Source organism: Oryctolagus cuniculus, chromosome 4 (assembly GCF_964237555.1).
Source record: "Oryctolagus cuniculus chromosome 4, mOryCun1.1, whole genome shotgun sequence".
In the NCBI taxonomy this organism is placed as follows: domain Eukaryota; kingdom Metazoa; phylum Chordata; class Mammalia; order Lagomorpha; family Leporidae; genus Oryctolagus; species Oryctolagus cuniculus.
This window is the reverse complement of record NC_091435.1, coordinates 170,119,085-170,130,481: the sequence shown is the minus strand read 5'-3', so window position 1 is coordinate 170,130,481 and position 11,397 is coordinate 170,119,085.

The window sequence follows — 11,397 nt, the reverse complement described above, 5'->3', positions numbered from 1 at the left end:
CAGAACAGGAACCGAGGAGCATACTCGTTCCAGTCGTCCCTTCTCGGTCAGGGTGAGCTTTCACAGTCTCCGACAGACTTTTGCAGAGGGCTAATTTGCATTTCTGGGTGGAACAGGGGAGCCTGCACCACCTTTAGCTCTGGGACTTTCCCAGTACCCTGAGGCAACCCTCCACAAGACCTTGCTTCGTTTTGTACTGAAGTAGTTTTCCTAGCTACGTAGGAAAATGAACTCAGACCCTGGCCTATATATAAACTAAAGCAGCTGCCTGGTGCTGTGGCAGAGTAGGCTAAGCCTCTGCCTGCAGCTCTGGCATCCTAAATGGGCACCAGTTTGTGTCCTGGCTGCTCCACTTCTGATCCCACTCTCTGTCTATGGCCTGGGAAAGCAGTGCAAGATGGCCGAAGTGTTTGGGCCCCTGCACCTGCGTGGGAGACCTGGAAAAAGCACTTGGCTCCTGGCTTCCAATCAGCCCAGCTCCTGCCATTGCAGCCATTTGGGGAATAAACCATTGGATGGAAGACCCTTCTCTCTGTCTCTCCTTCTCTCTGTATGTAGCTCTACCTCTCAAATAAATAAATAAAATCTTTAAAAAGTTATAAACTAAAACAGCTGGGCAAGTAAGCTAGGGGCTGGCATTGTGGTGTAGTGGGTTAAGCCACTGTGTGCAGTGCCAGCATCCCATAGAAGTCCCTGTCTGTGTCCCAGCTGCTCCACTTCCAATCCAGCTCCCTGCTAATGCACCTGGGAAAGCAGTGGAAGATAGCCTAGGTGTTTGGTTCTCTGCCACCCATGTGGCAGACCCGCATGGAGCTTGCCTATCTCCCCAAAAAGAGAAGGAAACGCCTTGTTCATTGGGTTGGAAGTTCAGGTTTGCCACTGGCTTCATTTGTGATCGTTTTCTGATCAGATGATCAGAGCTTTGGCACTCCATTTCTAGATCAGAATCTTTCTAAACAGTAATTAAGGCTGTGGTTGCAGGGCTGGTGTTGTGGCGCAGTGGGTTAAGCCACCAAGAGCTGATGAATCCCTGCTGCTCCACTTCTGATCCAGCTCCCTGCTAGTGTGCCTGGAAAAGGGGCAGACGATGGCTTAAGTGCTTGGGCCCTTTCCACCTTCTTGGGAGACCTGGATGGAGTTTCTGGTGCCTGGCTTCAGCCTGGACCAGCCCCAGCCAGAGCAAATATTTGGGGAATGAACCAGCAGAAGGGATATCTTTCCCTCTCTCTACCTCTCCCTCTCTGTTACTCTGCCTTTCAAATAAATAAATAATAAATCTTTTTTTAAGGTGGTTGTAGGAAGTTGGGAAAATTGTAATGAGCTTATTTTTCCTATTGCCTCTGGCAGAATAAGTGCTAGAGATAGCCCAGTTTTTTTCAGACCCCTGTCTCAATCAATCATTGGGACCCAGTGGAGAGAAAGCAGTGATTGATGAGAACTTGATCAGATACTGCATCCACAATCAGGGAAGAAAAGGATAGGTTCGTTGTCGGACCCTTACCATCCCAAACCCCTCACGCCTAGGCTACCCAGTGCTTCCTGTTTTTGCTGGTACTGAGGGGTTTCCCTTAAACAGAACTTACAGTGCTAACACCAGAACAACTAGGGACAAACCAGGATGGTCGATCCCCTTACGTCATCGACAGAAGGAGAAGAGGTGACTCAAAGGCAGAACAAATTTACGGCTACCACGGTGCACCACAAAATCAAGGGGCATGTGACTTCTTGGCAGACCGATTGCATATCTGATTATCCCATCTCCCTTATGAACTTAGGATACTGTCATGGGGACTTTTTTCTGTACAGATGGTTTTTGTTTGAGGGCCACTCTTCTAAATCTTGTCTGATATAAATGAACCAAAAGTCTCAACCCACTCATGGTCCCACCACAAACTCTCTTCTAACCCAGGAACTAAATCTTTACTCCAGCAGTCTTGTGTGCACTGAAAAACATTAGTTTCACTTTGTAATTGTCATTTGAGAGTTTAGCTTCTAAAGTACAAGTTAGGGGCTGGGACTGTGGCATAGCAGGTAGAGCTGCTGCCTGCAATGCTGGCATCCCATATGGGTGCCGGTTCGAGTACCAGCTGCTCCACTTCTGATCCAGCTGGGGCAGGGCCCATGATTGGATCATGGTGGTTTTATAAAGAGACACACGTGGACGTGGTCAATGCATGGGCTCCCTCTCTTTGCTCCCTGGCTTGCCATGCAACCCTTCCTCTGCTTGCATTCTGCTATCCACAGCTCTCATCAAGGGGACACCAAAGAGGAGACCTGATCTTGGACTGTGAACCTCCAAAACCATGAGCTAAGTTTGTCCTTAGTGAGTAGTTCCACTCAGATGTTGCAGCAACGGTAACAAAAAGTTGATTAATATGTATGACAAAGGATGAGACTTGGATTCAATGAATGCATTCTTTATATATCTATTTGTAGATTAAAGTGGCTCCCAAGGGCTGGCGCTGTGGTACACTGCTGCAGCACCAGCATTCCATCCCATACAAGCACCAATTTGAGTGCTGGCTGCTCCACCTCCAATCCAGCTCCCTGCTAATGGCCTGGAAAAGCAGCAGAAGATGGCCCAAGTGCCAGGACCCTATGCACCCATGTGGGAGACCCAGATGAAGCTCCTGGCTCCTGGCTTCAGCCTGGCCCAGCACTGGATGGTGTAACTATTTTGGCAGTAAACTAGTGGATGGAAGTTGTCTGTCGTTCTGTTACTCTGCCTTTTGAGTAAACAAATAAAGCGTTTTTTAAAAGTAGCTCACAATGTTGACTAACTTTTATTTATTTATTTATTTTTAAAGATTTATTTATGTATTTGAAAGCTAGAGTTACAGAGAGGCAGAGGCAGAGAGAGAGAAGTCTTCCATCTGCTGGTTCACTCCTCAGATGGCCGCAAAGGCTGGAGCTGCGCCAATCCAAAGCCAGGAGCCAGGAGCTTCCTCTGGGTCTCCCACGTGGGTGCAGGGGCCCAAGGACTTGGGCCATCTTCTGCTGCTTTCCCAGGCCACAGCAGAGAGCTGGATCGAAAGCAGAGCAGCCAGGACTCGAACTGGCGCCCATACGGGATGCCGGCACTGCAGGTGGTGGCTTTACCTGCTATGCCACAGAGCTTCCCCCAAAAGTTTTCAAAATTGATTTTTAAATATCACATCAAATATAATGGTTTCAGGCAACGATTACTCAGTTGTCTCATGCTTTAGGCTCATTTACATATCTGCGATGATGGAAGTTCATATTATAAGTAAACATCTAAGCACATCGTGTACATTTTGAATGGATTTCGACTTACTGCAATCATCGGAACACATCCCTGTCAAAATAATTATAGGAAGCTGTTTGTACCCTCAACAATTTCCAATTTTTCTGAATTTCCTCTATTCAGTTTCAAACTTAAGATAAAAACTTTGTTCCTTTCCCTAGTGACTCATGTTTCCATCTGAAAACACAACGTGAAACGCATTACCATGAAAGATAATGTTCGGCCGTTGCTAAATGGTCCTCATGTTTGCCTCCAGTTTCTCACTTCTTAGTCAGCTGCCGTGTCATGAACACAGTCAGGACAGCCCCATGGAGGGGACCAAGAGATGCAAAACTGAGACCTTCTGCCAACACCCATGGATGGGAATTTCAAGAAAATGCTTTACAGTTTTTTCTTTTTTTTACAGTTTTTCCTTCTTTCATTTTTTTTTTTAAAAAGATTTATTTATTTATTTATTTATTTGAAAGGCAGAGTTACAGAGAGGCAGAGGCAAAGGCAGAGACAGAGAAGTCTTCCATCCACTGGTTCACTCCCCAAATGGCCACAATAGCTGGAGCTGTGCCTATCTGAAGCTCTCTAGGTCTCCCACGCAGGTGCAGAGGCCCAAGCACTTGTGCCATCCTCTACTGCTTTCCCAGGCCACAGCAGACAGCTGGATCGGACGTAGAGCAGCTGGCCACATGGGATGCCGGCACTGCAGGCGGTGACTTTACCCGCTATGCCACAGTGCCAGCCCCTATGGTTTATTTTCAAATAACATGACCAGACTCAGTCCAGCCATAACATAGACCTCCCACTGCAAATACTATAGTTTTAGAAGAAATTGGGGGAATGCAATCTGTAGCCCCAAGACTCCTATTCCTGGTCTGAACAATCAACTGTAATAAGCCTTAACAACTACCAAGTCTTCCAGTAGGTCAATCCTGCATTGCCCTGGCCCCTAGTCCCAGCCAGTCCTCAGCAGCCGGTCTGGGTACCCACTCCACTGCCCTGTCTTGGATGGCGTCAGGGAAGAGTGTGACTTTCAAAGTACTCAGCCAATGAGGAAGTGGGGGACGAGACCTGCTCTCTAGAGGATAAAGGGTGCTGGCTGCTCTCAGGTGTGCCTGCCCCAGACAGTCGCCTTACAGGCTCGTGAACAGAGCCTCGCTTCTCGTGTCTGGGTCCATCCCTTGGTGGACAGGTGCCCTCGGGTGGACTTCTTGGCCACCTTGACCGTGGATTCACCAGCCCAGGTCAGCCTTCAGATGAGTGGAGCCCTGGCTGATGTCTTGGTTGTAACCTCATGAAAGAACCAGAGCCCAGCCTCCCAGGGGAGCTGCTGTCAAACGCTGCCGAACTCTGTGTGACGCAGCACGGATCCAAGACTGAGCTGATCTGTTACACAGCAGTGCGCAGCTCGTACAGAAAATCAGACAGAAACCAAAACTGCACCACGAACTTTCCAGTTCTTTTTTCTTATCAGTAAACTGTGCTAAATTAAAAAAGAAAGTATTAATTGAAACAAAATATCCAAATAAGTGGGACAGGAGTTTATTATTGAATGGGAGTTGGTGGGTAATGTGTTGTCACATTATTCCTAAAAGAGTGTTTCATAAGGTGGGACTTTTATTTTTTAAAATACTGGCTGGCAGCTGCAGGGGGCGGGGGTCACAGAGGTGTTTGAGACCCTGGTTGGGATGCCCAGATCCCAGGTAAGAGTGCCTGGGTTTCATTGCCAGCTCCATTTCTGACTCCAGCTACCTGCTAAGGTGAACCCTGGGAGAGACTGGCAATGACTCAAACAGTTAGGTTCCTGCCAATCCCGGGGGAGACCGGAACTGAGCTCCTGGCGGCAGCCCCAGCAGTCTTGCAACTGTTGCTGTGGCCGACATCTGGGGAGTGATCCAGCAAGTGGGAGCTCTTCCCGTTGTCTCCCTGCCTCTGAAGAAGGAAGAATAAAACAAGAGGAAGGCAGGAAGGAAGGAGAAGGGGAGGAGCGATGGAAAGAAAAAAAAAAAAAAAAACAGGGGCTGGTGGGGGGGGGGGGGAGGTCCTTGCTATCTTACCAAAAAATCCCTGATACTACCACGGGTCTCCGTGATACGTCGTGGTCTATCTGACCACAGTCTACCATGTCTTTGACATATCTGAAAGGAAAACACCACCGGACTTCACGACAACATCAAAGCTCCAAATTTTCCTATCATTCATTGAACATAAATTTTTCTGTTTTTCCAGGCTTTTGTGGGGAAAAAATTGGCTGCTACAAAAACATGCTTTATTTTATGTCTTCCTTATTGAATGCATGTGACAAAACCTTTTTGGGACTTAACAACTTTGACAAGGGGGGAGGGCATTTTACCCAGGGGTTAGGTCGCCCGCCTCCCATGTTGGATACCCTGGATTAGAGTCCCGGCTATGCTTCCTACCAAGCTCTGGTTAATGCACAACTGGGAGGAGGCAGCAGCTGATGGGATAAGTAATTGGGTCCCTGCCACCTTTGTGGGAGACCCAGACTGAGTTCCAGGCTCCTGGCTTCAACTTGGCCCAGCTCTGGTTGTTGCTGGCATTTGGGGACTGAACTAGGAGATGGAAAACCTCTCTCTCTCTTCAAATAAATTTAAAAAAAATTTTTTTTAAACTTAATACTGCCAAGATCCCCTGTATTAGAAGTCCCGTGAGTGCTGTCCCTGGAATTCCTTCTCTGCTTCACCCTGCTGAATTCATGCCCATGCTGCCCTTCACCTTGTGTGTACCCCTGCCAAGGAGCTTCTCCCAGGGGGCCCGTATTGTGGCACAGTAGGTTAAGCTTTCACCTGCAGCTCTAATGTTCCATATAGTCACTGGTTCAAGTCCCAGCTGCTCCACTTGCAATCTAAATCCCTGCTAATGTGCCTGGGAAAGCATCAGATGATGGTCCACGTGCTTGGTCTCTTCCACCCACATGGGAGACCCGGATGAAGTTCCAGGCTCCTGGCTTCAGCCAAGCCCCAACCATTGCAGCCATCTGGGGAGTGAACCAGCAGATGGAAGATCTCTATCTCTCCCATCTCTCTGTAACTCTTTCAAATAGATAAATCTTAAAAAATAATAATAATAAGCTTCCCCTAACTTTCCATGTAATCTCTCCTGCTCCAGATCATACCTGTTCATGACTGTTCCTGCATGTAGCATTTATAATGCAGGATGGGCATCCGTATTCCAAAGATCCAAAATCCAAAATGCTCCAAATGTAAAAGCATTTTGAAGAATTCCACACTCGACCTCATGTGAAGGGTGACAGTCAAAACACAGGCACACTAAAAATGTCGTACAAAATTACCTTCAGGTTATATGTAAGAGGCACATGAAACATATGAGAAATTTGTGTTTAGACTCGGGTTCCATCCCCCTCATGTACAAGTCTATGCACATATTCCAAAATCTGAACAATCTGCAATCTGAAAATGTTCTGATTCCAAGGGTTTCAGATAAGGGATGCTCAACCTAAATGTATATTTTTGGAGTTGGAAGTTTTGCATTAAATTCCTCAACCCTAGAAGAATGCAGCTTCTGTCTGAATTGCAATTAATCTGTATAATACATAATATAATATTCTATATAAGACTTCAACTCAAATTCTTAAAAATTATAGGATGCTCAAAGGTATATCTCAACTGAAGAGAGAATGGGGGAGAGAGAAAGAGGGAGGGAGGGAGGGAGGGAGGAAGGAAGGGAGGGAGAGAGAGAGAAATCTTCCATTTGCTAGTTCACTCCCAGAATGGCTGCAATGGTTCAGGCTGTGCCAGACCGAAGCCACTAGCCAGGAGCTTCTTCTCCCACAAAGATGGAGGGGCCCTAGGACCTAGGTCATCTTACACTGCTTTCCAAGGTGCATCAGCAGGGAGCTGGATCAGAAGGGGAGCAATGGGGACTTGAACCAGCAGCCATATGGGATCCCTCCATCACAGGCAGGGCTTTACCCTCTACACCACAGTGCCAGCCCTATGGGTTAAACATATACTGCTAATGTTGGTACTGAAATCTATTTACTACACTTATGGGTTTGGGTTTGATTTGATCATTATCAAAAAAGCCTTTGATGGTCGGTGATGGGCTTTGATTTTTTTTTTCGCTGTTGACATAGTAATAATGGTCTGTTACTGTTTCAAAGATGACCCACATACCCAGGCCCTCAGAGTCAGGACCATTAGACTTTTGCTCATGGAACAGCAAGCAACCTGAGCTCCGTTTTGCCCTGGATCCCGTTGCCTTGCAGACCTCACAGGGCTGCGTTCCAGGAAACACTGACGTTGAGATGCTGCCATTCTGTGTCAGGCAGCAGCTGTCTGTCCTGGAGGGAGATGTTACTTCATCCCTCAAGGGTGCCTGCTGCAAACAACCCTGGGAAACAGCAGGGGTAAAGAGTGGTCAGGCCTTGTGCCTCAGATTCGTGAAGGAGCACCATTATTTGGCTGAATCACTGGTGCTCAGAGCAATTAATAGATGGCTTTATTAAGTTTACAAAGAACCTGGGTGTTTCTAAGGTTTTTTTTTTTTAACATTTTAATTTGTTTATTTTCACTTTATTATTTGAAAAAAAAAAAAAACAGAGAGGGAGGGAGGAATGGAGGGATAGAGAAAGAGAGAAAGGGAGAAAGAGATTCCATATGCTGGTTCACTCACCAGATACAACAGCCAAGGCTGGGCCAGGCTGAAGCCAGGCTCCCAGAACTTAATCTGGCAGGGACCTGGGCATTTGAGACATCATGTGCTGCTTCCCACTGAGCACATTAGCAGGAAACTGGATAGGAAGGGGTGCAGATAGGACTTGAACCAGGCACTCTGATATGGGATGCAGGAATCCCAAGCAGCTTAATGGCTGAGCCACACACTCGCCCCAGCATTTTCTAAGTTTTAACTGGTATTATTTTATCCTCTAGAGATTTGTACTATCTAGAATATGATATATCTTATTAATCATTTAAATTTTTTATCACAGGTCTAAATGATACTTAGACATAAATATACTAATACATGTAAATAATATTAAATGCAATATTTAATAAGGCATAAATATGTTTAGAATATTATCCTCTATGGTTTTATTAAATATTATTTATATCTCTCTAAATTAAATATTAATAAATATAATGCTACCTGCTTCTTTTTACTTACTAAAAACTGGCTACTAAAACACTTACATTACATGATTACATGTATTATATGCTCAAATATATATGGAGACTTTAAAAAGTTTATGGAAAATGGAAATAAAAGTTTATTTTAGTGCAAAAAGTTTTGAAATCCATGCATTGCTTTTTCATAATACACACATTCTATGAAATTTTTACAAAGATTTTATTTATTTGAAAGGCAGAGTGACAGAGAGGGGAGGGAGAGAGAGAGAGATCTTCCATCTGCTGGTTCACTCCCTCAGTGGCCACAACAGCCAGAGTTGACCAAGCTGAAGCCAGGAGCCAGGTCCTCCATCCTGGTTTCCCACATGGGTGACAGGGGCCCAAACGCTTGGACCATCTGCTGGTGCCTTCCCAGGTGCATTAGCAGGGAGCTGGACTGGAAGTGGAGCAGCCAGGACTGGAACTGTCACAAGCAGCAGCTTAACCGACTGCGCCACAATACTTGCCCCATCCATGAGTCTTTTATGACTTTATATTTCTCTTGGGTGGTACTGTAATAGACCATAGTTGTTCTATCTTTCTTTCCCTTTCAAACCCTTGTTCTTGACTTTCTCCCACCCCCTTTTATGAAATAGAACACACATACAGTAAATGCAACATGCATTTAAGCGCAAGCTTGTTGAATTTTCCAATGTATATACTCCTATAATCGCCACCTACATCAAGACATAGAGCACTCCTATTTCTGCAGGAAGTTCTCCCAGGTCCTTTCTTGGTCAACACCCGCTGACTCCCTCCCTTTGTGACAGTCACTGTTCTGACTTCCATCACCAACAGCAGCTTTTCCTGTATTAGAACTTCATGGAAATGGAAATCACACACTTTCCTTTTTTGTGTCTAGCTTCTCCCACTCAACATGATGCTTTTGAGATTTTTTCCCCTCATTGTTGAATGTGTCAGTAATTTTTTAATTGCTGTTTAGAATTCCACTGTGTGGCTACACCACATTTATGTGTTTCCCAGTTGATGGACACTGGGCTGTTTCCAGTTTGAACTGTTATGAATGAAGTTGCTATGAGCCTTTAGGTACCCATCCCTCTTAAAATTTGGGATAGATCTTTGGTAAACCACTCCCACTCAAACCCCCACCCCCATCCCGATGCCTAACACAATGCCCCTCTTAATGAGAATTTGTTGAAGGATGGTTTCGAATCAACAGTGAGGTAATCAGTCCGATTGCCTTTATTTGGAAAATAAAGTCCCGTGTCAGAACAAAGTCTACTCAGAGTTTCCACTATTATCACAAATAATGAACAAGCAGGTCAGGAAGTCAGACTCCTGCATTTAAGTGAACTATTTCAGTCCTGTTCCCAGCTAAAAATAGCCTAGCATTCCCAGATACATTTTGGTGACTGACTGTGAAAGAATGTAGATATTTTGTACACCACTTTCTTCCCTAAAATGCCTGCTTGTTTCCTTCACCTCATTACCCCTCTGCAGAGCAATTCAGAAACAAGCTGGGCCTGAGTGTAAGTGGAATACAAGTATTCAAAGAGATACAGTGTGCTATACGAAGAGTGCTATTATCCTAGTTAACTGGGAGATGTCTCTCTCTTTACCATCACCTGTTTGGAAGACCACCGAAGACAGATACACTGGGTTTGAATCATGGATCTGAAATCACAAACAAGGCAGGGAACTTAAGCTCTGAATCCCAGTTTCTCATTTCTTTTTTAAAAAAAATTAATTTATTTAAGTGAACAGAGAGGGAGAGGCAGAGAGAGAGAGAGAGAGAGAGAGAGGAAGAGAGAGAATCTTCCATCTGCTGGTTCACTCCCCAGATGGCTGCCACAGCTGGAGCTGGGTCAGTCCAAAGCCAGGAGCCAGGAGCTTCTTCCAGGTCTCCCACATGGGTACACATGGGCCATCTTCAGCTACTTTCCCAGGCACATTAGCAGGGAACTGGATCAGAAGTGGAGCAGCCGGGACTCGAACCAGCATCCAAATGGGATGCTGGCACAGCAGGTGGCAGCTTAACCCACTGCACCATAGCGCCGGCCCCCAGCTTGCTCATTTCTAAACTATGGGTGAATGTCTCAGGGAGGGTTGCTGGAGGACTGGAAGACTGAACACACAAGGCAGGAGCCTCGGTGAAGCCCAGTTCTCGGTGAAGCCAAACCTTCTTCCTGACTAAGCTGGTGTGTTTCCTGTACCCTTTGTCTTTCTGATAACCTGGGCAGCCTCAAGCACCTGTCTGTCAAAGTTCCTCACTCTGGGGCTTGGCAGTGGACTCACTAAGAGCCCTCGAGAATATTTAAAAAAATGGTTTTTTTATTTGACAGGTAGAGTTATAGATAGTGAGAGAGAGAGAGAGACAGAGAGAGAAAGGTCTTCCTTCCTTGGTTCACTCCCCAAATGCGGCCAGCGCTGTGCTGATCCGAAGCCAGGAGCCAGGTGCTTCCTCCTGGTCTCCCAGGCAGGTGCAGGCCCCAAGCACTTGGACCATCCTCCACTGCCCTCCCGGGCCACAGCAGAGAGCTGGACTGGAAGAGGAGCAACCGGGACTAGAACCTGGTGCCCACATGGGATGCTGGCATGGTATTTTAAAATTTAAAGGAAAACAACATACTTGACATCTGTCAGACATGAGGTGGCTCTGAGGAGTTCACAGTTTCAACAATAGAGTGTGGGACATTTTTTTTTTATCAGTGTGGTAGCCTTGCAAAGCTGTGTTTTCTGTGATTGATGATTAAAAAGCAAGTAGCCTAGTCCTGGTCGGGGCACCGGATTCTGTTCCGGTTGCCCCTCTTCCAGTCCAGCTCTCTGCTGTGGCCAGGGAGTGCAATGGAGGATGGCCCAAGTGCTTGGGCCCTCCACCCCATGGGAGACCAGGAGAAGCACCTGGCTCCTGGGTTTGGATCAGCGTGGTGCACCGGCCGCAGCATGCCAGCCGCAGTAGCCATTGAGGGGTGAACCAACGGCAAAAGGAAGACCTTTCTCTCTGTCTGTCTCTCTCACTGTCCACTCTGC